General features: G+C 25.9%; 2 long non-coding RNA genes across 4 annotated transcripts; one reads left to right on the top strand and one right to left on the bottom strand.

Moving 5' to 3' along the window:
• Nucleotides 1–3,677: 3,677 nt before the first annotated feature.
• On the top strand, nt 3,678–20,238 carry LOC137822239 (uncharacterized). 3 transcript variants are annotated; one of them, XR_016517728.1, is made up of 5 exons: nt 3,678–4,368; nt 4,489–4,707; nt 4,805–4,875; nt 5,140–5,212; nt 7,636–9,876. It is a non-coding gene; the product is annotated as an uncharacterized LOC137822239 (long non-coding RNA). The 3 variants fall into 3 exon arrangements; XR_016517727.1 differs by adding an exon at nt 19,879–20,238 and having other exon boundaries at nt 3,680–4,707; nt 7,636–7,730; XR_016517726.1 differs by having other exon boundaries at nt 4,289–4,707.
• Nucleotides 20,239–23,009: 2,771 nt separating this feature from the next.
• LOC137826765 (uncharacterized) lies at nt 23,010–23,795 on the bottom strand. Its single transcript, XR_011083583.2, has 2 exons — nt 23,366–23,795; nt 23,010–23,290 (listed from the first exon to the last, which is right to left on the bottom strand). It is a non-coding gene; the product is annotated as an uncharacterized LOC137826765 (long non-coding RNA).
• Between the last annotated feature and the right edge of the window lie 2,812 nt (nt 23,796–26,607).

The following is a 26,607-nucleotide window of genomic DNA, read 5'->3' as shown; positions in this document are numbered from 1 at the left end:
TATAAGTAGAAATGGATACATAGGAATACATTTTGCTACACATACCTATAACTTTCTCATCGATCGATGCATTCGTTAATTATTCTTTAATATACCATTCTTTTAATGCATAATTTATTATTAGATGAATTTGACTGAAAGTTATAAATCGTACAAGTCTCAATATAATATATTTAATTATATGAGAAAATCTTATGTGAAAAAAATTACAATCTTATAAATCTTCATAATCAATTGTTAGTGTAAGCTTAAACTTTTTTTTACCTTACCTTGTATAAGATAATTATGTTACACTTTAAATAGGTTAAGTTTGAATTCTCATAATAGCATATGATGGCAACACTTATATTCTGTGTTAAGCAACAAGTCACATTTTGACAATGAAGGTGGTTAAAGTAGTGGAATTAGAAAAACAAAACATGTGAAAAAAAAGAGAGACATTTCATAAAGTTGTCCAACTAGAAGCTTACTATATATGCAAAAGGGATCCACATACTATTCGAATCTTTCAGAAGAAACATGCAACTAAAACTAAAAAAATTATCAGAACGCACCTTTCACCTTTCCCGAACGAAGTACTGTAAATGAAACTCAAATAATAGTGCAATATAATTTATGAAACATCCACCTTATCTTATTCTAATTATTCCACTTTTATTTTACTTAAAGTAGATAGTTAGTGTGTGGTCTATACAAAAGAGACGGAAAATGATCAAACAAGCTTTTTCTTCTCTCTGTGAAAATTTCACCACAGGAAGCTTGAATTAAAAACTTGAAAGGAAGAGAAATGAAGGTGCATGCATGTCCAATCACAAATATTTGTTTATTTCTTCACCATCCCTTTCCAATTTTGATGATTATAGAATACTCTTATTACTAACCAGTAACATTTACCTAACAATAAACTTTAACAATCAAATTAAAAAGATAAAAATAAAACTCAACTAACAAACCAAATTTTACCATCACATTAAAAAGATAAAAACATAAATATAGGTGAGGTTTACACCCACTTATATACAATGAAAGGTTATAATGGATGTGAGATCTCCAACAATATGTACTAGGATATATTATTTAAAAATTATAACTAAATAATATATTTATTTATTATTTCACATGTTAAAATATTTAATAAGGATATATTAATTATTAAACATTAATTAAAATTCAAAAGATTTAACGGGTGGGCCCCATTTGCAGAAACTCATGAGTAAAGAAAGCAATGGACCCCACCACCATGCTTGGTACGTGAATGCATGCTTACCTTTTTGCAAAAAGATTGGCACATAAAAAACATGTAAAATGAGCACACAATACAATGTGAGATAATTGTATTAAACTAAACCTGTTAATATCACCATCTTTTCTTTTCTGCCTCTGTCAAAATTATATCCGTTATCAAAATAAAAAGCTTTATTTATCAAAAATAAAATATTTACGGTGCTTTCAAAAAATACTGAAAGTATGCAAAGTTAATACATAAAAAAATCCTACATAAAAATTACTGATAGATAACCAATATAACAATTTTCTTTCTTTTCAAACAAAGTCAAGCTCTATTTGAAAGATAAACATGCCTATCAGTTTAACCTTGTTTGGTTGTTCTATATTATATTAGGCATTAGGGAGTATGATACCAACATTTATAGATACAGTTTCAAATTTATTTATTATTTAACATATTAAATATTTTATAGTTATAATAAATTTAAAGTAAAATTAATTAAATTAAATTATTTAGTATTTAAAGATTGACTCTATAATTTTATTTTATTTTTAATTTAAAACCAAATTTAGAATGAATCCTAAGAAGTACCATAACTAAACATAAAAATGATAATTATAAAATTCAGAAATTATTTTTAAAATATTCACGATTTTATTTTAATACTTTCTAAACATAAAAAAACTATATAATCTTAAACTTTTCTTTTAGCGGATTAGGCTTGCTTTGTTTTCATTGAGTTGGGGATAGAGAAAGTTTATCAATGTATTAAAGAATTATTTCCTAAGTACTTTTCATGTTTGTGCTTTCCATTTTCATTTGTTTTGATTCCTTTTTCTTGATTCCAGATAATAATAATTTGATTTTCATTTCCATGTCTACCATTCTTTTCATTGTCCTTTTGCATAGTGAGAATTATTCTTTCCATTTGAATGCATGGGTTCTTAATTAAAGAGAAAGATATGTGGATGCTCTTGTGAAAGATATTTGGTTAACATTTTATTTCATTTTACTCTTTTACCCAGAGTATACCCAACAGCTTTTGAAACAAAATATTAACGTTTTAGCAATGATGAAATTTAAGTAATAAGATATGAGTACACAACATGTGATATAGATCTTAAACACTGTGATTCAGTCAAGAAGGAAGCTGAAACTGTGTACATATTATGACTACGTACACTGGTGGCCAAGTTTCTGTTTCACATAAAAGAAGAACGGGAAAAAAAATTATTCACGGAAATACTAGCCTATTTATATAGACTTGTAAAAAAAACACAAAAACAGAAAGCAGAACAAACAATAGATAACAAAAATAATTGGTCAGTAATATAGTGCTGCCATGCAAACCAATGGAAAAGGTGGGGTGTAGGTGGTATTTCAATTGGGAATGTAATGTTTATGGACAGAAGCAGGGGAGTTTTTTTTGTGATGAAAAAATTGAAATCTGTAGTGGATTGTTCTAGGAATTGAGCTCAACTAATGTAGGAGTTATGTGATTATGAAGAATATATAAATTATAATATTTATATATAATATTTATACAGTTTCAAATTTATTTATTATTTAAGATAGTAAATATTTTATAGTTATAATAAATTTAAACTAAAATTAATTAAATTATGCTATCTAGTATTTAAAGATTGAAACTATAATTTTAATTTTAATTTTAAAAAGAAAAAGCAGGAAATCTAGAAATAGTAATAATAATAAGAATTATAATGATAAAAATGAATGGTAGTTTATGTGATGGTGAGAGGCACATAGAGGTATGATGGCATGGACTTAAGTGGAATGAGGGGTGGGTAATTATTATTTATAGATGAATAGCTGCATCTATATTTAGGGGTATGAGGAGGAACAGCACAGAGTGTTCCGGGAGCGGGACCGCCGCCGTCGCTGCCGCCAGCACCTGCTGTTCTGTATCCATCATATGGGTGAGTTGAGTTAGCTTTGTTCATTCAGTGGAGACACTAATAAATCATAATTAGATAGCACATTCATAGTCAAAAGGAACTGGTCCATGATGTTAATGGTGAAGTGCATGTGGACGCACTACATCTTACTGTCTGCATATGTTGCTCACTGCTCCTCACCAGTTATAGTAGGCATCAGTGTCAGCCTAAAAATCATATCGTAAATAAAGTACAAATGGCAAAAGGTTGCTCTGCCATCCACATAACGTTAATTATTTCTCCTTCTATTTTCCATAATCTCATCTCACTTCCTTAATGCTTAATCAACTGCATTTTCTTACCTCATTAATCATATGCTTTTATTATTTTTGGCCTCATCTTTCTGTAGTAAATCTGTGTATGTATAGTATCTCTGTTTGTAATAATTTTAAATTTGTAAATGCGAATTAAGCGTATGGAGACTTAATTACATACGTAGCATCATTGATATAGATAGTTACATACAACTACGTAATAGTAAAAGTGCTAGTGATAACAGCTAAGTATATATGTGACCCCTGACAGTGCGTATACGTGTATATATGTCTCTGTGGTCCTTCAACAATTAATTTAATTTATGATCTTGTACAAGATAAATCCCACAGTTTCGGTACTTTTGCATGTTCTCGATCATTGAGTCATTTTCACACCACCATGTACACTTCAGGGCTCTGAAATACTATAAATGTAAAAATTTAGCTTCAAGTTCAAAACTAGGCATGGAAAATTTTATAAAAGGTATAGAGATGCAGACTTTTTCTAGCTGGTACCTTTGACTAGAAAATGCTAATATTAACTTTAGATGCTTTACACTAAAGGAAAAGCTATTATACTCAACTATTGTGATTCTGAATGGGTTATTCAATTTGATGAGTTGCATATATACAGTGACAAATGATTACAGTTTCATTTCTTCAAAAAGAGTGAGTCATCAGCTTAACCTTAGCTTAGCTTATGAATTTTACTTGCTCCTATATTCATGCATGTATGCGAATATATTAATTACTGTACCACCTTTGTCATTCTCATTGACATACTTGAGATATTGACATTAAAGCTATTCCTTCTTTCTTACTTCTCTTTATATACTCCTTCCATGCAAGGACATTGCTATTTACGTCCAAGACTTGGCATAAAGCAACAACGTGATTGATGACTCAGAGCACATTGATTGAGATTTGAGAGGTGAGGCATAGAATTCAACACTACAATTCATGCTTGTAGGACCATATGACCTCTACCCGTGATTCTACCCGTGATTCAAGGAGAATGATTTAAACTTTCAATCTTGTGTTGTTCTGGAAGATATTTTCTCTCTATCTCTCTTCCCTCATATATGTCCCAACCCATCGACTTCCCGGGGTCCTTCGGCTCCTTCCGAAGCATTTCACGGTGCTGACACTCTCCCGCAACCGTCTCACCGGCAATATTCCGGCGACGCTGGCTAAGTTGGAACTGGCGATCGTGGACTTGTCTCAGAACATGCTGGAAGGAGATGCATCGGTACTGTTTGGGGCTAATAAGGTAAATTTGCAGAAGATAAACCTGGCGAAGAACTTACTGGCTTTTGATTTGGGTAAAATATTTTTTGGGTTAAGATCTTCAACTATCCATGTTGCAGATGATGTGTTCTCTTAAAAAGATCTTGTTGTTCCACCATATGTGGGTCTTCTCGGTTTAGTGGATCATCAGGTATGTTCTCTTTTGTTTCTTGTTTTATATCTCATTATTTTTTAATCTGTTATGAATTCTGTTAGTTTTACTAATATATATATTGATTTGCTATTTTTCCATCATTCCGAAGCATCTCAATACTTCTGGAAGAAGTTTAATGCATGAGTATTTTGTTTTATTATGATTGACAATATAAAAATTAACATCATAATTTCTTTTTGTTTTATTATGACTGACAAAGTTATAAATTGTTAACTTATAATGTAATGTTGTGAATTCCAGATTGTCTCGCCAAGCATAGAATGATGAAGCTGTAAATCATGCCCTCAGGAAACTATATTGCATTATTTAGAAGGTACAAAATAATTCCTAACTTAAATTATTTTTTTATTTTAAGGAAATTATTAGTTTGCTCTTAGAGAATTTGTTTTACTTTTTAATTTCTTAATTTATGTTTTTTAGTATTTAAAGATTGAAACTATAATTTTTATTTTTGTTTTAAATTTATAAATCAAAACTAGAATGAATCTTAATAGGAATATTATTACTAAACATATTATATGTTAAATAATAAATAAATTTAAAATCGTATAAATATTATAATATAATAATATAATTTTAAGTGTTAAATTTCTAAATTTAAAATAAAATAAAAAATTATAGTTTCAATCCTTAAATACTAAAGTTTAATTTAGTTAATTTTATTTAAAATTTATTAAAACTATAAGATATTTAATATGTTAAATAATAAATAAATAAATTGAAACTGTATGAATATTATAATTTTTAAGTGATAGATTTTGGGTAATTTTGTTTTTTATCCCATAAAATTAGGTAGTTTTGATTTTTGTCCATTACAATGTAGTATAGCATAAACGTCAAGTTAGGTAGTTTTTTTTCTTTTTCTTTTTCAGTTGCTAATATATATATATTTTTTAAGAAAAAACATTATTGCTTTAGGGGATTCATTGTTGTCATTATCTTTGTTTTTTAATGCTCATATTTTGTTTTAGGACTAATGTTTTAGTGACAGTGTTATACCTTTTGTCATGTTTTTCTTCATTTTATAAACATAAAGCGGACATGGAAAGATAAATATAATACCACCTAGCAATAAAGTAATAATGTTTTTTCTTAAAATAAAATATTAGTGAAGGAAAAAACAAAACTACCTAATTTTGTGTTTGACTAGAGAAAAAACAAAATTAACTAATTTTATATTTGATTGCATTGTAATGGAGAAAAAAATAAAACTAACTAATTTTATGTTTCACTACATTGTAACAAAAAAAAAACTAATTTTATATTTGATATGTTACTGAAATGACAAATTTAACACTTAAAACTATAATATTCATACGTTTCAAATTTATTTAGTATTTAACATATTAAATATTTTATAATTTTAATAAATTTAAAATAAAATTAATTAAATTATGTTCTTCAGTATTTAAAGATTGAAACTATAATTTTTATTTTTATTTTTAATTTAGAAATCAAACCTACGAATGAATCTTTGCTACCATTACCAAACATAAAATTGATACTTATATTAATAATAATTATAATTATATTATAAAAATATTAATAAAAAATATAAAAATAATTAATTTAACACTAAAAATTATTTTCAATATAAAGTATATTACCTAACACTAAAGAATCAAGTGATAGGAATACCGAATAAATAATATATATCATTTATTAGTAAATATTTTAATTTATATTAAAAAATTGTTTGACATGTAAAAATTTTAACAAATATCTATTTAATATTTTTCTTATAAATTAGAATAGGAGATGAAAATAAATTTAACTGAAATTAATAGGGAGAATAAAAATACTTAACCCTTTATAAAGATACTTAACTGAAAATAAAAATTATAGTTTCAATCTTCTTTAAAATACTGAAGAACATAAATTAATTAATTTTATTTTAAATTTATTAAAAATATAAAATATTTAATATGTTAAATAATAAATAAATTTGAAACGTATGAATATGATAAAATATTTATTAAAATTATATATTAGTTATTCAATATAGATGGACACTAGGAAGAGAAATAGAAGAAAAAAATTACTTTGTTTTATATCGATTTAATCGACACTAATTTTTGTGTGTGTTAGATTTGTGTCATATTAAATGATGCTAGTAGCGTTACTTTGTAATGTAACTTTAATATAGTAACGTTTTAATGTTCATTTATAATGAGACACTAAATTAACATTTTTAATCATTTAGTGTTTTTTTTTTTTTGGTGTGTTTTCGTTGAAACTATTGATGTTAATAGTGTTACAGTCATTGTAACTCTCCTGATAATGATTTTTTATATTACGTATAAGTAGTAGAAAAAAAAAATATTGACATGTTATTATTTTACAAAACTAGTAAAGTTGAAAGTTTGAAGGATATATTATTTGCCTAAGAACTGGCTATTTAACTTGTTTTCACGTTAATATACTTAGTTAGCTTAAAAACTATTGTTATTAATTTTACAATATTATTCTATAGACAATAAAACATATTATTTATAGAGTAGAAACTATTATTATTATTATTATTATTATTATATTATAATTATTGTTATTTTAATAAATGCCATGATTACATATTTGAAATGGAACGTAATTAAAATGTATTACAAGTTTATATATAATTGAAATTAGCATAAAGAGGTGCATAATAAAGTTATTTCAGAGAGATATTGAAGTGTTATGTATGGTTATGTCTACACCTTGTTTATGTATTTCCATTTCTTTGTCACTTCTATTCAGATTGGTGTTTCCATGGATCCCATGCAAGTAAGGCAAAAATTGAAGTTCAAGTTCAACAAAATTTGCATGCCATTATTGGTATTGAACCAATTACGGTAACAAACTTTATTTTTATCTCTTTCATATTGCATTATTGGTATTGAATCAGTTACGGTAACAAACCTTATTTTTATCTTTTCATATTGCATTATTAGTCTCCCAAAGATCTTTCTAAGCAAATGAACTTTTTTCTGTCTTTTTTTTTTTCTTTTTCAGTTACTAATATATTTTTTTTCTAAGAAAAAGCATTATTGCTTTAGGCGATTCATTGTTGTCATTATCTTTATTTTTTAATGCTCATATTTTATTTTTAAAATGGGAAAAACATGATAAGGGTGGAACTAAGACTAATGTTTCAACTTTTGTCATGTTTTTCTTCATTTTACAAACATAAAGATAAAGAGAATACCACCTAGCAATAAAGTAATAATGTTTTTTCTTAAAATAAAATATTAGTAAAGGAAAAAACAAAACAAAAAAACTACCTAATTTTGTGCTTGACTACATACTAAGAGAAAAAACAAAATTAACTAATTTTATATTTAACTGTGTTGTAATGGAGAAAAAATAAAACTAATTAATTTTATGATTCACTATACGTTGTAACAAAAAAAAACTAATATTATGTTTGATATGTTACTGAAAGGACAAATTTAACACTTAAAAGTATAATATTCATACGTTTCAAATTTATTTTGGTTGTGGACTTAAAAGAATATTGACAAATTTAATTCTTAATTTTATTGTCTTATTAAACAGTTATATATATGTGTTAAATTTTTTTGGTATTGTTAGGTAATCAAATATCTTTTTTATAAAGCTATTGTTTATTCATATTAAAGTTACAAATCTGATAAAAAAAATAAAAACATCCATAATTCTACTGTATTATTTCAATATTTATCAATTAAACCTACATGCATCTTTAATATATTTTGTATGTAATATACATGTGAGCTTTCCATTCTCATTTTCATACATAACTTTATTATTTATTATTCTAATTTTTTATTTTCATCTCTAGTCTTTTATCACACTATCTTTATTATTTCTATTTTTATTTTATTGCTTTTCAAAACTTTATTTATATAATAAAATGAAAGATGTATTAAAGTTGATTAGTGGTTTAGTTTTAAATAATTGATGTAGGTTATAAATTCAAACTTATTTATTATTATTGAGACACCTTCTAGTTCAATTCTAATTTTCATTCAACTAATTTAGAGTTATGTGACTATCATTTGTCTTTTTACTACGTCAATTTCTTTTCTTTAGAGTTTATTTGAAACATTGACATAGGTTTAGTTCATTATAAAATTAAGAAGTTATTTTTAAAATATTTACACTTGAGATTTAATAATAATACTTACTAAATATTAAAAAGAAAATCTTAAATTTTTATTTTAGCAAATTACATTAATATTTTGTAAAATTAATTTAAATTTAAAATATATTTTTTAATAATTAATAATGTAATTAAATAATATTAAATTAATTTTCATGTTTGTACTAAATGTTTGTTTTGTTTTCTTAGACAACAATTTAGTTTTTCTTGAACTTAAATATCTCCCTCTGCTTTCATTTTTGTGTCCAACATTCTTTTTATTGTTCTTTTTTATAGTAATAATTATTCTTTCTATTCTGATAACCGAAGGAAAAATATATGAAAATGGAAAATAAGAATCTTTGTTTTAATGTTGGGTACACAAAAGAAGAAGAGAGAATAATACATTCAATGAAAAGTGACTTTTTTATTCACCGAAATACTAAAAAAGAAAAAGCCTATTTATATAGACTTGTGAAAAAACACAAAAAGGGAAAGGACAACAAATAGTAGATAACAAAAAATATTGGAACAAGAATCTAAAAAATATCAGATGTTATATATTATGTGTCGTCCCATGTCATGTGTTTGGACATGCATGAACCTTCTTAATTAAGACCTTCTTCAAATAAAGGGGTGAGTTAGGTTTTGGGACAACCAAAAAAGCATGTCACTGTATTGCATGACATTATCTCCTTTTTATTTAAAGAGCCTAATTCCTCACTTACCAGCTCTATCCCCATTCCTCACTCACAAGCTCTCATTTTCAGCTTTGCCTCCATTGTTGCGGTTTTTATATTCATTGTTGTTGGCACAAGGTCTTTTTTATTATTCTTATCATTTCTATTCCTTTAAGAAACAAACTTTTGCTTTTTCTCTATTCAAGCTTAGCTTCTTTCTTTTTTTTTCATTCATATTTGCATTGCCTGTGTCTCTTCCTGTGGTTACCTCTTCTTTTCTGGTTCTTGTTTATCTAGATTAGTTTTTTTTTTTCTCTTTCAAGTTTTTTTTGTTGGTTTTAGTGAGCAGAAACAATCGAAAACATTAGAAGATGGTTACAATACTTAGTGAATATGATATTACAGTCCTAAATCATGCACGATATAGATTTCATATCTACATTTAAACGATTGGGCTTCTCCACTACACTTATAACAAACACCTATTTTCCTTTTCTCTTACACTTGTTTTGATTTGGAGAATAAATGAAGATGCGTAAGGTTGAAAAAGAAAAAAATAATTTTAAAAAATATACTATTTTTCATATATGTTTAAACTATTTTTCTATCTCTTTTCTCATTCTTTATTTCTCATTTTTTTTCATTTTTCTAATCTTCATCTTATTTCGAAACCGCTATCACTATCCTCGCCTTCTGGATTCTATTTTTTTCTATGCTCATAAGCATTATTATAACTATTATAACTATTATAGTGAAAGTTACGGAAATAAAATATTTTCATCAACAACTCGCAAATGATAGGATGAAAAACTTGCCGGGACAACCACCGGTTATTTTCATTCATTATTCTGACTATATTAAATTAAGAGAAGAACAAGATAAAACATTTTTCTACTGTTTTTTTGAAACTGAAAATGCTTAATGGGATAATACATCTTTATAGTAATACTTAATTTATTATTATTTTAGCATTTACTACATACAAAATTAAATAAATTATGATAAAGATTAGTTTTAAAAAAGAACATTAAAAGAACATCGGCAGTTAAATAAAATTAATATTAAAATTTGAATGATTGACGTTTAAAGGATTGTATTGATATATTTTTTTTGTCTATACTGGTTAAGTAACATGGTTTGCAATTTGCCTCATTTTAAACTTTGGGTCATCCTCCATTTTTCCATTTTGCTTGGGTATATTGGTTTACATTGGAAATAGTTTAGGCCGAGTGTGGCTTTAACTAAGATAAATATAGTAATTTCTGACACCTTCATCAATTTTGGATCTTATTTACCTAAGATGAAATATTGCAATCATATCATTAATTTAAATTCATCAATAATATCAATAGAAAATATATTATATGTTTATAATAAAGTAAACAATCATTTAAAATCTGTTTTTTTTTTCAAGAAAATTTTAGAAAGTGAATTATAATTTATAATTTATAAATTTAGTTATAGTTCAATAACAAATAACTGATATAAAAAGTATTTATAAATAAGGATATTTTTAAATTATGTTTCACATTTTGTAAATTTATTACAATAATATCAAAATTAATGTAAAAAGATATTTTATTTTTAATTTATATAATTAATTTAAATCCTATAAAAGCTGTGATATAAAAAAAAAGTTATGAAGTATATAATTCTAATAACCATAAATTCTTTCACATTTTTTTAGTATTTTTTGTTTTCTTAACCTATCAGATATCAATTATTCATTTATATTTAATTCATCAAAATTATTTGACATATATTTAGTACCATAAAATGGCTATTCTTTACTCTAATTGTTTGTAATTTTATCATTTATAAAATTAATTATTGTTAACTTTTGATCTAACATTTTTAACAAATGTTACAATTTTTTTTTATTATTTACCTTAAATTTGTGAAAATATGTTATTTATAATTATAAATTTTAATTTTTTTAAAATATTAACGAGTAATAAATCACTTTTTAATTTAAAAATTGTTTTAACATAACTGTTTACAAAAGTTCAATTACTATATTATATTATATAAGAAACTTATATATATTTTTATGGAACAAATAAGAAATACATGTAAGAAATTTATATATAGATTTTGGTTAATATATATATTTTTCGTTGATTTACGTGTTCTTATATTAAATTTTTTTCCGTTAAACTAATATGTGTTAGTCATTTTTATCTCAAATCATAGTAAGTTTTAATTTATATTCAAAAAATTATATCTTTAATTATTTTTATAACAATAAAATTAAATAAATGAGTAGATATTCTTTTATGAGAATTAAATATTGTCTAATATATCATTTTATTTTAAATTCATATCATATTAATAATGCCTAATTAAAATGATATTTACATATAAATGGAGTCAATTAGAGATATGAGAGAGTTTAGTTGATTATACTTACATGATATGAGAGAACGGGCCCAACAATATGTTTCCTTCATATTGTTAATTCAGTGGTTAAGACAAAATGAGCATAGATATTGAATATATCAATATCAGATTAGGCTTTTAAAAACTTGGTCACACTCCAACTACCATCTTTTGTTTGTTTTTTTCTCTTAAAATCACAATTTTCCATTATTTCATTGTATATTTCATTTGAGATGATGCCATGACTTAATGCATAATCAAATATGCCTTTATATTTGTGTTATCATTAATAACAGCAATTTCCATATGAAAATTTATTGTTAATCACTATAATATTAAAATTAATACATACAAAAATTATAGTTATAGTGATTAATATTAATATTTTTGTATAAATTTTAATATTATACTTATAGTGATTAACAATGAATTTTTAGATGGGAAATGTTGTTATTAATGATAACACGGATATAAAGGACATATTTGATTATGCTTTGAGTCATTGCATTATCTCAAATGAAATATACAATGAAATAAGGGATAATTGTGATTTTAAGAGAAAAAAACAAACAAAAGATTGTAGTTAGAGTGTGACCAAATTTTTAAAGATATTGATATATTCCATATTTATGTTTCATCGTGTCTTAGCGATGGAATTAACAATCTCAAGGAAACATATTGTTAGGCACATTCTCTCATACCATGCAAGTGTAATGAATTAAACTCTTCCATATTTATAATTCACTCCATCTATATGTAAATATAATTTTAATTAAACAATATTAATATGATATAAATTAAAATTAAAATGATATATTAGACAATATTTAATTCTCATAAAAGAATATTTAATCATTTATTTAATTTTATTCTTATAAAATTAATTAAAGATATAACTTTTTGTATATAAATTAAAACTCACTATGATTTGAGAGATAAAAGATGACTAACACGTATTAATTTAAGAAAAAAAAAATAATATAAGAGCACATATTTTAATGAAAAATATATATTAGCCAAAATCTACATATAAAATTGTTACATATATTTTTTATTTATTTATAAAAATATATATGATTTTTTTATATAAGATAGTAATTAAACTTTTGTAAACAAATTATGTTAAAGAAATATTTTAAATTAAAAAATAATTTATTCCTTGTTAATATTTCAAAAATATTTAAAGCTTATAATTATAAATAACATATTTTCACAAATTTTAAGTAAATAACAATAAAATAATATTTTTTAACACTGTTCAAAAGTTAAAAATAATTAATTTTATAAATGATAAAAATACAAACAACTAGAATAAAGAGTTGACATTTTACTAAATATATATATGTCAAATAACTAAATATAAATGAAACTATTTGATATATGATCCAAGTTAAGAAAACAAAAACATCCTAGAAAATTTGTGAAAAGAGTTTATGGTAACTAGATTTATATACTTCATAACTTTTTTTTTCCTTTTTTTGTTATATCAAATTTTTTATAGAATTTAAATTAATTATATAATTTAAAAATGAAATAACTTTATACATTAATTTTGATATTATTATAATAATATAGTCGGAGTAATGATTGAAATTATCCGATGGTTGTTTCGACAACTTTTTCACCCTATCATTTGCGGGTTATTAATGAGAATATTTTATTCCCATAACTCCCACTATAATAGTTACAATGATGCTTATGAGCACAGAAACAAATTGAATCCAGAAGGCGATCGTCATTGGAAGGAAAATGATAGCTGTTTCAAGATGAGATGAAGATTAGAAAAATGAAAAAAAAAATGAGAAATAAAGAATGAGGAAAGAGATATAAAATTGAGTTTAAACATATATGAAAAATAGTATATTTTTAAAATTATTTCTTTTCTTTTTCATCCTCACGCATCTTCATTTATTCTCAAATCAAACTAGTGTAAGAGAAAAGGAAAACAGGTCTTTATTATAAGTGTAGTGGAGAAGCCCAGTCGTTTAAATGTAGATATAAAATTTATATGGCGCATGATTTAGGATTGTAATATCATATTCACTAGGTATTGTATTTTAAATGTTTTCTCTATTTTGTTATTCTTCACCGTCTGCTAATGTTTTCAATTGCTGCTACTTACTAAAACCATTAGAAAAATTGAAAGAAAAAAAAATAATCTTGATAAACATGAAGAAAAAAGAAGAGGCAACCACAATAAGAGACAATGCACATATGAATTATGAATGAGAAAAAAAGAAAGAGCGAAGCTTGAAAAGAGAACAAGCAAAAGCTTCTTCCTTAAAGGAAGAGAAAAGAAGGTTTTAACTAAGAAGGTGCATGCATGTCCAAAGAAGGTGCATGCATGTCCAAACACATGACATGGGGCAACACATATGATATATAACATCTAATATTTATGTACCACCCAACATTAAAGCAAAGATTCCCATTTTCTATTTTCATATATTTTTTCTTCTTTGATTATCACTAATAGAAAGAATAACTATCACTATGAAAAAAGACAATAAAAAAAAATGGTGGACACAAAAATGAAAGCAGAGAGATATTATTATGTGAGATCAAGAAAATATAAATTGTTGTCTAAGAATACAAAATAAACAAAAATGGAAAGTACAAATATTAAAATTAATTTAATATTATTTAATTACATTTATTAAGTATTAAGAAATACATTTTAAATTTAAATAATTTTATAAAATATTAATGTAATCTCCTAAAATAGAAATTTAAGATTATATAATTTTTTTAATATTTAATAAGTATTATTATTAAATCTCCGGTGGAAATATTTTAAAAATAACTTCTGAGTTTTATAATGAACTAAACCTATGCAAGTGTTTTAAATAAATTTTAAAGAAAAAAAATTGATCTAGTAAAAAGACAAATGATAGTTACATAATTAACTTTAAATTAATTAAATGAATGAAAATTAGAATTGAACTGGTGTGCCAATAATAATAAATAATTTTGAATTTATGACCCTACATCAATTATTTAAAGGTAAACCGCTAGATGAACTTTAATAGGTGTGATGAGAATGTTGATATATTGTTGGCAATTGGAAATACCAAAAAAGATAGAAATACAAATGGTTTATACTTGTCATCTTAAAATTAAAAATTGTAAATGTAAATTTTATTTCCTCTATCTAAATATTTTTTTTTAAAACTTCAAACTATAAAAAAAGTAAAATTTAAAGTTGAAAGAAGTAAAACTTCCAAAAAAATTATATTTATTTTTTAATCCGATATATTTTTTTTTCAAAATGGAATCAAGATAGAAGAAACAAATAAAGATGAAATACTAGTTATACAACGTTATACAAATAAAAACTGTTTTAATTATAATATATCTTCTGTGTAAGAGTGACTGTATCGCAAAAAGGAATTTATCACATAAAAGAAGTGTATCTTTATTCTCCCTATTAATTTCTAGTCAAAATTATAAAGCGTTAAGTATATTTATTCTCCCTATTAATTTCAGTTAACTTTGTTTTAATCTATTATCCCAATTTATAAGAAAAGTATTAAAATTGTTTTTTTTTTAATTTTTTTACATGTCAAACAATTTTTTAATATAAATTAAAATATTTACTAATAAATAATATATATTATTTTAAAATATAAATATTTAAAATTATAAAAAGTTATTTTATTAATGATTTAAAAACTATAGACAAATATTAATACAAAAAAAAAATATATACTCTCATGTTGTTGACTCATCTAGCCTCCTTGTTAGTGGCAATTTAATATAAGAACCCTTGCATACTCCAATTCATTTATTCATTTATTTTTAGCGTTGCTTCATCCACCTCAATTATCTTTAACGTTCCACTCCACCTTTGAAATGTCATTTCTACTATATTTAGGTATGTTCACCCGTACCATAACTTCTTCTCAACTCAAATTGGTATGCATTCACCACACCACACCTTGAAACTTCACAAACCCAAATATTTGGTTATTGACATTCACCTAATATAAAACACATTGTTATTATCTCTTCTGCTTTATTTCTTGTGCTTTCTATAATGTGCTCGTATCAATAATAAAAAAAGTTAACCCCTTTTATTTTCATAATAGTTTTGCCTAACTTTTAAATTTATAATTATTTAGAAAAATATGTAAATAAGAAAAAATTATTAAAAAAATAACATTTATAAAATTTAAAATATAAATATTTAAGTAATATTTAAAAATATAAAAACTGAATAAAAAATTATTTTATTAATGATTTGAAAATTGTGAACGAAAGTCGTTGGAATTTGAGATGGTTGTGAGAAATACAAAATTCAAATGATTGTTAGGTTAGGTATGATGTTGGAAGGAAGTGTGATAAGAGAGAATAATGATAGAGAGTGGGGAGTGACAATGAAAAAAAAATGCACGTAATAGAGTAGTAGAAATTGAATAAGATAAGCGAGTGACAAAGAAAAAGAAAGGACAAGAGTACATTTACTTTTTACTTTTATAATGAATAGTATTATTATATACAACACTCTCAAACTCTAATTCACCATTCCATGTATCCTCATTTTTAATACTTGAATTAAGATATTATATTAGACTTTTATATTATATGCTACACAACAACATGGATAATAGATGTTATATGACGAACATAGCAACAAATAAATAAAAATGAGAGACACAGAAAAAGAATAACAGAGAGTGACATGTAAGATTGTATCAACATTGATGTAGTTGGAAAAATAAAAGAAAAAGAAAAAGAATGACAAGAGTCACATGTAAGACTGTATCGAAATGGATGTAGTTGGAAGAATAAATTTCTATCTACTCTATTTGACTTTTCTTTTCATAATCATTATTCTATATTATCACACTTTCTTCGAACATCATACCTAACCTAACAATCATTAAAATGTTATATTTCTTAGTATCTCAAATTTCAAGCACTTTTGTTCACAATTTTGAAATCATTAATAAAATATTTTTTTATATTTTTAAATATTACTTAAATATTTATATTTTAAAGTTTTTAAATGATATTTTTTTTAACAATTTTTTCTTATTTACATATTTTCTAAACAATAGATGAGAAACTGCTTTGATGAGTGTGTTGTGACTGCTTCGTGTTGAATCAGAAAATGGACTCCAAAACATGTTATTATACTATGGAAGAGTCCCATGTTTACTCATGAAAAGAAAAAAAAAAGAATATAATTTCAGCCAAAACATCTGAACCTATGCTATACTACATTGAAACTGTATGAATGTTTAGTTTTAAATGTTAAATTTGTTCTTTGTGACATGTCAAGCATAAAATTAGTTTTTTTGTTACAATATAGTAAAACATAAAATTAGTTAATTTTATTTGTTCTCCGTTACAATGTAGCCAAAAATAAAATTAATTAATTTTGTATTTTTTTATGTTAGAATGTAGTCAAGCATAGAATTAGATAGGTTTTTTTTCAGTTGTTAATATTTTACTTTAAAGAAAATGACAATAATGAACCACCTAAAACAATAATTTTTTCTTAAAAAATATATATATCAGCAACTGAAAAAAAAATACGTAACTCAATTTCACAAAATTAATTTAATATTATTTATTTACATTTATTAAGTATTACGAAATATATTGTAAATTTAAATTAATTTTACAAAATAATTTTAACAAGACAAGGTGTATAATCATTTCTACATTATAATTTATAATGTCATCTACGAGAATACACTATAATTTTGTACTTACTTTATCTTTTCTTCTTAGTACAAGACTAAGACAGCATATCATCACGATAAAATATGTTATTCACTTATTATGTGATTATTATAACTTTTAGCTTTTCTTCTATAATATAACAGATGTCTCACTTACAACATGTTTATATGAAGTAAATATGTTATGCCAATAATAATTTATGGGGTTAATAATAGTTATCCTTATAATCTTTAGTAGATGCTAAAGTTTGAGTACGGTCTGTCATGAATCGGCTAAATCGTCCACATTATATGGCTGAAAGTTATTAAATTTTACATATTGGTCAAACAAATACAAAACTATTTAATAATATATTAAAAAAACTGGGGAAAAAAATTCTTTACATTTTTTTATAGTTATCCATCATCCATTATTATTAACAAAAATAAGTAAGATTGACAGGTCATATTATGTTAAATATATATGGTGCAAAAATAAGTAAGATTGACATTCTTTATTTTTTTAGTCTCGACCGATTATATTCAATTAAGAACTGTAAATGAAACTGAAATAATAGTGCAAGACTATATTTACTATAATTTATGAAACATCAACCTTATCTTATTCTAATTATTCCACTTTTATTTTACTTAAAGTAGATAGTTAGTGTGTGGTCTATATAAAAGAGACGCAAAATCATCAAACAAGCTTTTTCTTCTTTCTGTCAAAATTTCACCAAAGAAAGAGAAATGAAGGTGCATGCATGTCCAATGACAGATATTTGTTTATTTCTTCACCATCCCTTTCCAATTTTGATGATTATAGAATACTCTTATTACTAACAAGTAAAATTTACCTAACAATAAACTTTAACAATTAAATTAAAAAGATAAAAATAAAACTCAACTATCAATCAAAATTTTACAATTACATTATATATAGAAATTTCCTCTAATGTAATCTGGTTTTTTAAAATGTTAGAGAAAATTTATGGTTCTTCATTTACGGTAAAGATAAGGATTTTAGTTCTTTATAAAGTAAAAGTTAGGGTTTCACAGGCTTGCTTCAGCTGGTCCATCATATTTCTATTTGCACTGCAATTTTTCATATCTGCCACCCCTTTTCGAAAAGTCGGGACCTATTCGATTGACCCAGTTTTTCTTTTATTTCTATTTATACACCCACAATTTTTTATTTTTTAAAAAGTTTAGTCACATATTTCTGCTACTTCTCACCTATTCCTTTATATGTACCATCACAAACCTCTTTTCGGTGAAAAATAAAATAAAATTGGCTCTAAATTTAGATATCCATGTGATTGCTACCTTATTGTGATTTATTAAAAATAATAATTGCTTGAATAGTTTTATGCATCACCTTCTACTCAATATTTTTTTTTAAATGTTCAAAAAAATTATTTTTTTCTTCTGAATCTTATTTTTCTTACACTACTTTTTTATAATCATATTTATTTCAAATCATAGTCAATTTTAATTTATATATATATAAACTATAGAAATAGCAACCGCAAATTTCATTTTATGGAGACGAAAATACTCCTCTCTTAAAGGCATGTTGGGATTAAGAAGGTGAATATTAGATATTATAATTTTTTCAAAATTTTCGAAAACAATTTCTGAAACATCTTCTAAAAATAAAAATAAAAAATTAATTAAAATAATGCTCAAATAAAATAAACAAATATGGGAAATTTTAAATAAACATTTACATAAACTATTTACCCAATTACTTAAATAAAATTTGTAACACTAAAGTGGCATGACAACCAATGAAAATAAAAACAAAATAAACTAGATTACCACCATGGAAAAAAAAAATAATTAAGCAACAAAGGCAATCCCTTATAACAAATATCATATTTAGAAAATAATTATTATTAAAATAATAGTTTAAGGTTGATTACTGCTTAAAATCACGAAGACTTTAACTAATCGCCACTCAACATCGCTTTAACTACATTGCCACTCAATATCGCTAGGTTTGTTTTCACACTTTTATACAATTTTAATATAATTGCTACTACGTTAATTTTGTTAATATAATTATCTTCCTGCATCCCTACATTTTTCTTCCTGCACCCCCACAATTTTTTAAATTCCGAAACTGACCTTGACCTTTTATTTGAAAAAGGACACTGTGATTACTGAAAATCGGGATCTGGGAGTGTGCTACGGATCCATCAATTCAGAACTGAATCCTTTTTTTTTCGGATGATGGAGTGTTCCAGAAACAAATTTTGCATGAATTATTGATTTCCAGATTGCTGAATCTAGAAGCCTAATTCTGTTACGGATTGGTGGATTCAGAACGCTTTTTTTTTTAGTTATGGATTTTTAAATCCAGAATGCATATTTCTGTATGGATTGGTGGATTCATAATGTTTTTTTTGAATGATGGATTTTTTAATGTGAAATGTGTATTTTAAATTATGGATTGGTGGATCCAAAATTTTATCGGAAGTGGCAATTCAAAAAATTTCGGATTCCATAATCCAGAATGCAGAAAAATAAATACAGTTCAAGTGCATTTTAAGGTTTTAAAAAAATAATAGGGACAATTTGATCTTTGCATAACATCGTGGGGTGTAGGAAGAAAAGTGTAGGGTGATTTCGTACCCCCTTTTCTTTTCGTATTATTTTTTTACTATACTTGTTGTTGTAGCATTAAGTCAAGTTAAATCTAACCCCTAACCTGGATCCCGCCTAAATATAGGGGTGCAGGAAGAAACTGCCTTTTCTATTTGCTAATCTTACGACTTTATATCCGCACAAAATTGGAAAAAAGCCTGGGTACATTAGGCTGGCCCAGCATTTATGCTATTTTCCACACTTGTTTCAATATGTACACCACTATCACTAGAATACCTGGACCATTCAGCTAACCCAATAATTACTATTTACAGTCTTAGATTTTATGTCCGTACTACAATTCATGTTTGTCCTTTTTATTTTTACTTTTATTTTTAAAAATAATTATATCTTTAACTCCATACTTTTACAATAACATAGAGTAAGTAAGAATTATGCGTTGATCGCTTTTATTTTTTACATCAAATAAAATAATATAAATGTAAACTCTCTCTAATAATAATAATAATAATAATAATAATAATAATAATAATAATAATAATAATATTTCTATATTTTAATATCATAAATGTTACAAAACAAAACATGACACTAGTAGAAGCAGATGGCCAAAAAGATAGTCACCTCTTGGTGGTCTTGATGATGGTAGTGCATGTGTGTGTTTAGTTGTAAGAAAATGGCAAAATCTTTTTCATAGTTCTATATTGTGCCAGAAAAGCATCTTTTCAAATTTTGCATCATTCTACCTTTTTCACCCCACACAAAACCCTAATTTTTGCATGCTACTACTCTTTTTAGGCCACACAAAACCCTAACGCATGCTATATATTTTACCTTTAATACTTTTAATTACTTTCAAATATATGAATAATTAAAATGAGAACTTATGATAATTTTTTGTATTAAATATCTACTCATTTTTAAATATAAAATAATTAACCATTATAATGGATTAAATTAGATATTATTTATAAAATATTTTCTAGAATTAGTAATACTTTATAACATAATTAAATATTATATTTTTAGTAATTAATAATTATAAAATTATTTTCTTAGTTTTTTAAAATTTATTTTAGAGATTAACTTTTGAAATGACATTTTGTAGTGTGTTAATATGTAAAAGAGATATATTAATTGGTAATATGTGAATGCACATGTAGTTGCCGAAAGAAGAGGTGTGCAGTAAATAAATGTGCATGCAGTTGCCCAGCCCAAATTGTGAAAAATAAAAAAGTTTTTGCAGAAAGTATTGACGGGTACAGTGTAATGTTTCTTCTTGTTGACTACGTTTCAACAATTAAAAAATATGACTTCTCATATTCCTTATCCCAAAACATTTGCTCAGTCTTAAAACCCTAACTTTTCATAAACTCTTTCATCCTCCACTTATGGCTTCATCTCCTTCCGACTCTGCTCTTTTTCTACGTTTCGGTTGCTGTTTCTGTTTCTGACTCCACTAGAACCATTTTTAGCTATTGTTATAAATTATTATCGCTCTGTGTGATCAAAATAAATTATTATCGTTTTGTGCGATCAAAACATTCCAGCAGTGGTGCACTGCATATTCTATGCATATTCTATCAAACCTGTTATTATTTTGAAATTAATTTAGAATTTAAAGCAAATAAATAATTATAGTGTAAATATTTATTTTTTAATAATTTATTATTGTTTTGAATGAGCATAATTTTCTTCCCATGACCCTCATGGGATTATATTTCTTTTCTCCTAGTTAGGCAAAGTAATAATAACTCTGTTTCAAATTTATCAAAATAAATTATTATCGTCCTGTGCGATTAAAATAAATTATTATTTTTTCATATGATCAAAATAAATTATTATTATTTCGTGCGACCATAATAAATTAATATCGCTCTGTGCGATTAAAATAAATTATTATCGTTCCATCGATCAAAATAAATTATTATCTCTCTATACAATCAAAATAAATTATTATCGCCTTACTTAAAATTATAAATATTTTTATATTATTTTTAGTGACACTATATCATATAGTGTCACTCTGCCAAAATTATGCTATTGACATAATTGAAAAGTTGAACCAAAACTAGTAGAGCTCATAGGTCAGGCCCATTCTCGAACTGCAATTAAAAATAGATACATCTTACACCAGTAATATATTTTGCTACTCAAACCTTCTAAATTTTTTCCACCAATGCATTTCCTAAATACCATTTTTTTAATACATTATCTATTTTTGGATCAATTTGAGTGAAAGTTATAAACCGCTCAAGTCTCATAATAATATATTTAATTACATGAGAAATCTTACGTGAAAAAAGGTAAAATCTTATAAAATCAAAACCAATTCCAATGGGTAAATTATCATTATCTCGTGAGATCAAAATAAATTATTATCGCTTCGATCAAAATAAATTATTATCGTTTTGTGCGATTAAAATAAATTATTATCACTATGTGCGATCAAAATAAATTATTATCGCCTTACTCAAAATTGTAAATATTTTTACATTTTAATAAGAAAGACCAACAATTTCATTATACAATTATAAGATAAAAGTAGTCATTTTAGACTCGATAGTCTAAAGCTTGATAAAAATAGATTGACATAATTTCTACGTAAACTTCCCTGTAAAGAGTTCTCTCTCTCATTCTAAACAAGGCTTTACTTACGCAGTCATAGCCATATCAATCCAACATCTTGGCATGCAAGATTTTTGTTTCCACTACTACCATAATAATTCAACTAATCCACGAAGCACACTTATTCTCTCTATTTTATTATAACCAAGAAGACTGTGAAACTCCTAGAGCTTAGAGAAACATTATACATTTCAAGCAACCAAAATAGGAATGTTACTCAGACTTTACCACACAAACCAAATTAAAATTTGTTACAGCTCTCTGCCGTTCCTCTTCCTCATTTTCTGCCTTTCGAAAACAAATGTACACACAGTTTCTCCCTCTTCCTTCACCCAAAAATAAGGTGTATGTTAAACATTTTTCCATTTCAATTCGAGCATAGAAGAAAGGGAATTAAGTACCTTGCTGAAGAACAGAGGATTTAGGCTATGTTTGGATCCGCAAATCTACTGTTGCTGAAGAAGGAATTGCGGGATGAAGCAAGTTTGGTTCTACAAATGTGTGAGGAAATGCGAGCGGAGATATGTGTGATCTGTGAGCTGCGAAGAAAGCAAGAAGAGAGGAAGGAAGTGAAGTTCAGAGTGTTTAGTGAACGCTCCGCTCCCTCCCACACATTCTTTAAAAAATATATTGCTCCTCCAAATCCAATTTTTGTCCAAAAAAAACAAATGGGCAGCAAGCCCAATTAAAAAAACAGACTTCATTCTACAGCAGCCCAATAAAAAAACACACAACCTTAATCCCTTCCCTACCCTAATTTCACACCACCCCTCTCTAACCTTAAATGATAAGCAGCAACCTAAGACCACTGCGACGCCACCACCCGCAACCCGCGACGCGACCACCTGCAACTCGCAACCACTGAACGCTCCGCTCAATCTACCACCGCACTCCGCAGAAGAATACGAAGAAGACGCAGTTCATACGCAAACACAAACGACACCGTTTTGGGCTTAAAAAAAACCAGTTGGAGTCGCCAACTCGGACCAGAGTCGCGAGTCCACTGCGATTTCACCGAGTCTGCGCCGAGTCCACCGAGTTTACCCAAAAAACGAGTTTACCGACTTAACAAGTCAACGAGTTGACTCGCGAATTTGATAACCATGATTATAAGTTTTAATTATTTTTGAAATACTAACGAGTAATAAATCATTTTTTCAATTTAAAATATTTCTTAAACATAAATGTTCACAAAAGTTCAATTACTATATTATATAAGAAACTCATATATTTTTCCTTAAAACCATACCATATAAATATAAATATTGTCTAATTAAAATGATAAAGTTTACATGGGGTAAATTAGAAGGGAGAAGATGGAAGGGATTGAGAAGGGAGGAAATGGGAAAAGATAGAAAGAGCTTGTTGTGGTGCAAAAATAGGAACTTGGTGGCAGAACCTCTAATGGTGACAAAAGTAAGACCACCTTCATACTCCTCCACCCAACCTCCTACTTGTCTTCCTCTTCCACCCTTTCGTGACAAAATATTATTTCGCACGAGACCATAATAATTTATTTTGGTCATATGGGACGATAATAATTTATTTTGGTCGCGCCCGAAAGATAACAATTTTAATCACACAGGCAATAACAATGGTTTTTTTTTTTATCAGCAATGAATAAATTGAATTAAAAGAGATACTTCAGGAGTATTCCAACCCATATACAAGAAACAAATCCAAAAAAATACATAATTCCATGAGCACCATCATAACCTTCACCCCATCTGCAAAACAACCTAGAGCAGGAAAAAACATATAGCTAGAACTACATAGATCAGCATCCAAAAAATCCAAAAATCAGCTTCGCATAATTGATATGTATATGGCAGCAAGCATACCAAGCCATAACATCCGCAAATTATGCAGCAGAAATCAGAATTAATTTGCAAACATAGACTGATAACCCTTCTATTATGCAGCAAACCAATTGAACCACCTGCAGGATCATTTATCTAAAGCAAATGGTCGTGCCAGACATTGTTGCAACAATGGTGATCCACAATGTTCGTTGTTTTTCAACCTATTTAAATGATAATCAAGGTTTTTGACTATTGAGTCTAAAATGACTATTTTTATCATATGATTGTATAATAAAATTGTTGGTCTTTCTTATTAAAAAAATTTAAAGATATTTATAATTTTAAGTAAGGCGATAATAATTTATTTTGATCACACGAAGTGATAATAATTTATTTTGATCGCACGGAGTGATAATAATTTATTTGATCGCACAAAGCGATAATAATTTATTTTGATTGCACATAGATAATAATTAATTTTGGTACAGGAATTGTGAAAAAAGGTCAGGGAGAACACTTGTGAAAGGCAATTGTGTGGAAATTGTATGGAAGGGACTAATGGAGAGAATAAGCTTTGGAGAAAGAATATGAAATTCTCTTAAAAAAAATAATTAATTTTCTATGCTAAAATAAAAAAAATGAAATTATGTAATTTTTTTATATTTAATAAGTGTTAAAATTAAATATTATATGTAAATATTTTCATAAGAAATTTTAAATTTTCTAACGAATTAATTAAAGAAATATTTTTGAAATGTACATAATATTTCTAAAATATTTCTGATCGCACATGACGATAACAATTTTGATCAGAACGATAATAATTATGATCGGGACAATAAATGTCTAATTGTACAGGACGACAATAATAACGATTTTGATCGCACGGTGCCATAATAATCGCACGAGCGATAATAATTTTGAGTAAGGCCTTAATAATTGATTCTGATCGCACTGAACGATAATAATTTATTTTAATCGCACGAGACAATAATAATTTATTTTGGTCGTATGGAACAATAATAATTTATTTTGGTCGCACGGGACCATAATAATTTATTTTGGTCGCACGACGACCATAATAATTTATTTTGGTCGCTCTAGCGATAGCAATTTTGATCGCACTGGCGATAACAATTCTGGTCCAATGTTTGTTGTTTTCAGAATAAAATTCAACAAATTTAAATGATGATCATGACGTTTGACTATCAAGTCTAAAATGACTATTTTACCGAAAATTTGTAAAAAATATGTTATATATAATTATAAGTTTTAATTATTTTTAAAATACTAACGAGTAATAAATCATTGTTCAATTTAAAATATTTCTTAAACATAAATGTTCACAAAAGTTCAATTACTATATTATATAAGAAACTCATATATTTTTCCTTAAAACCATACCAAATAAATATAAATATTGTTTAAGAAAAATAATAAATTTTACCTATAGACGGGGTAAATTAGAAGGGAGAAGATGGAAGGAATTGAGAAGAGAGGAAATAAGAAAAGATAGAAAGAGCTTGTGGTGCAAAAATAGGAACTTGGTGGCCAGCACCTCTAATGGTGGCAAAAGTAAGACCACCTTCGTACTCCTCCACCCACCCTCCTACTTGTCTTCCTTCAAACCGAGCTCTCCACTCTTTCCTTACATTCAATTTTATCTCTTGTAAGCCGTATCTTGTTGATAACGGTGGAATTTTCAGTGTCTCCACTGCAAGCACAAATATTATAATTAAAATACATTTAAAACAAAATTTTCTCAAACTTTTTAAAGTACTATACTTTAATTATGTAAGTAAATATACCTATACATCCAAACAGGCTCCTAAGAGCTTTTG

The sequence above is a fragment of the Phaseolus vulgaris genome, chromosome 11, assembly GCF_051622355.1.
Source record: "Phaseolus vulgaris cultivar YP4 chromosome 11, ASM5162235v1, whole genome shotgun sequence".
NCBI classification, from domain to species: Eukaryota; Viridiplantae; Streptophyta; class Magnoliopsida; order Fabales; family Fabaceae; genus Phaseolus; species Phaseolus vulgaris.
This window is presented reverse-complemented; position numbering and strand designations above follow the sequence as displayed.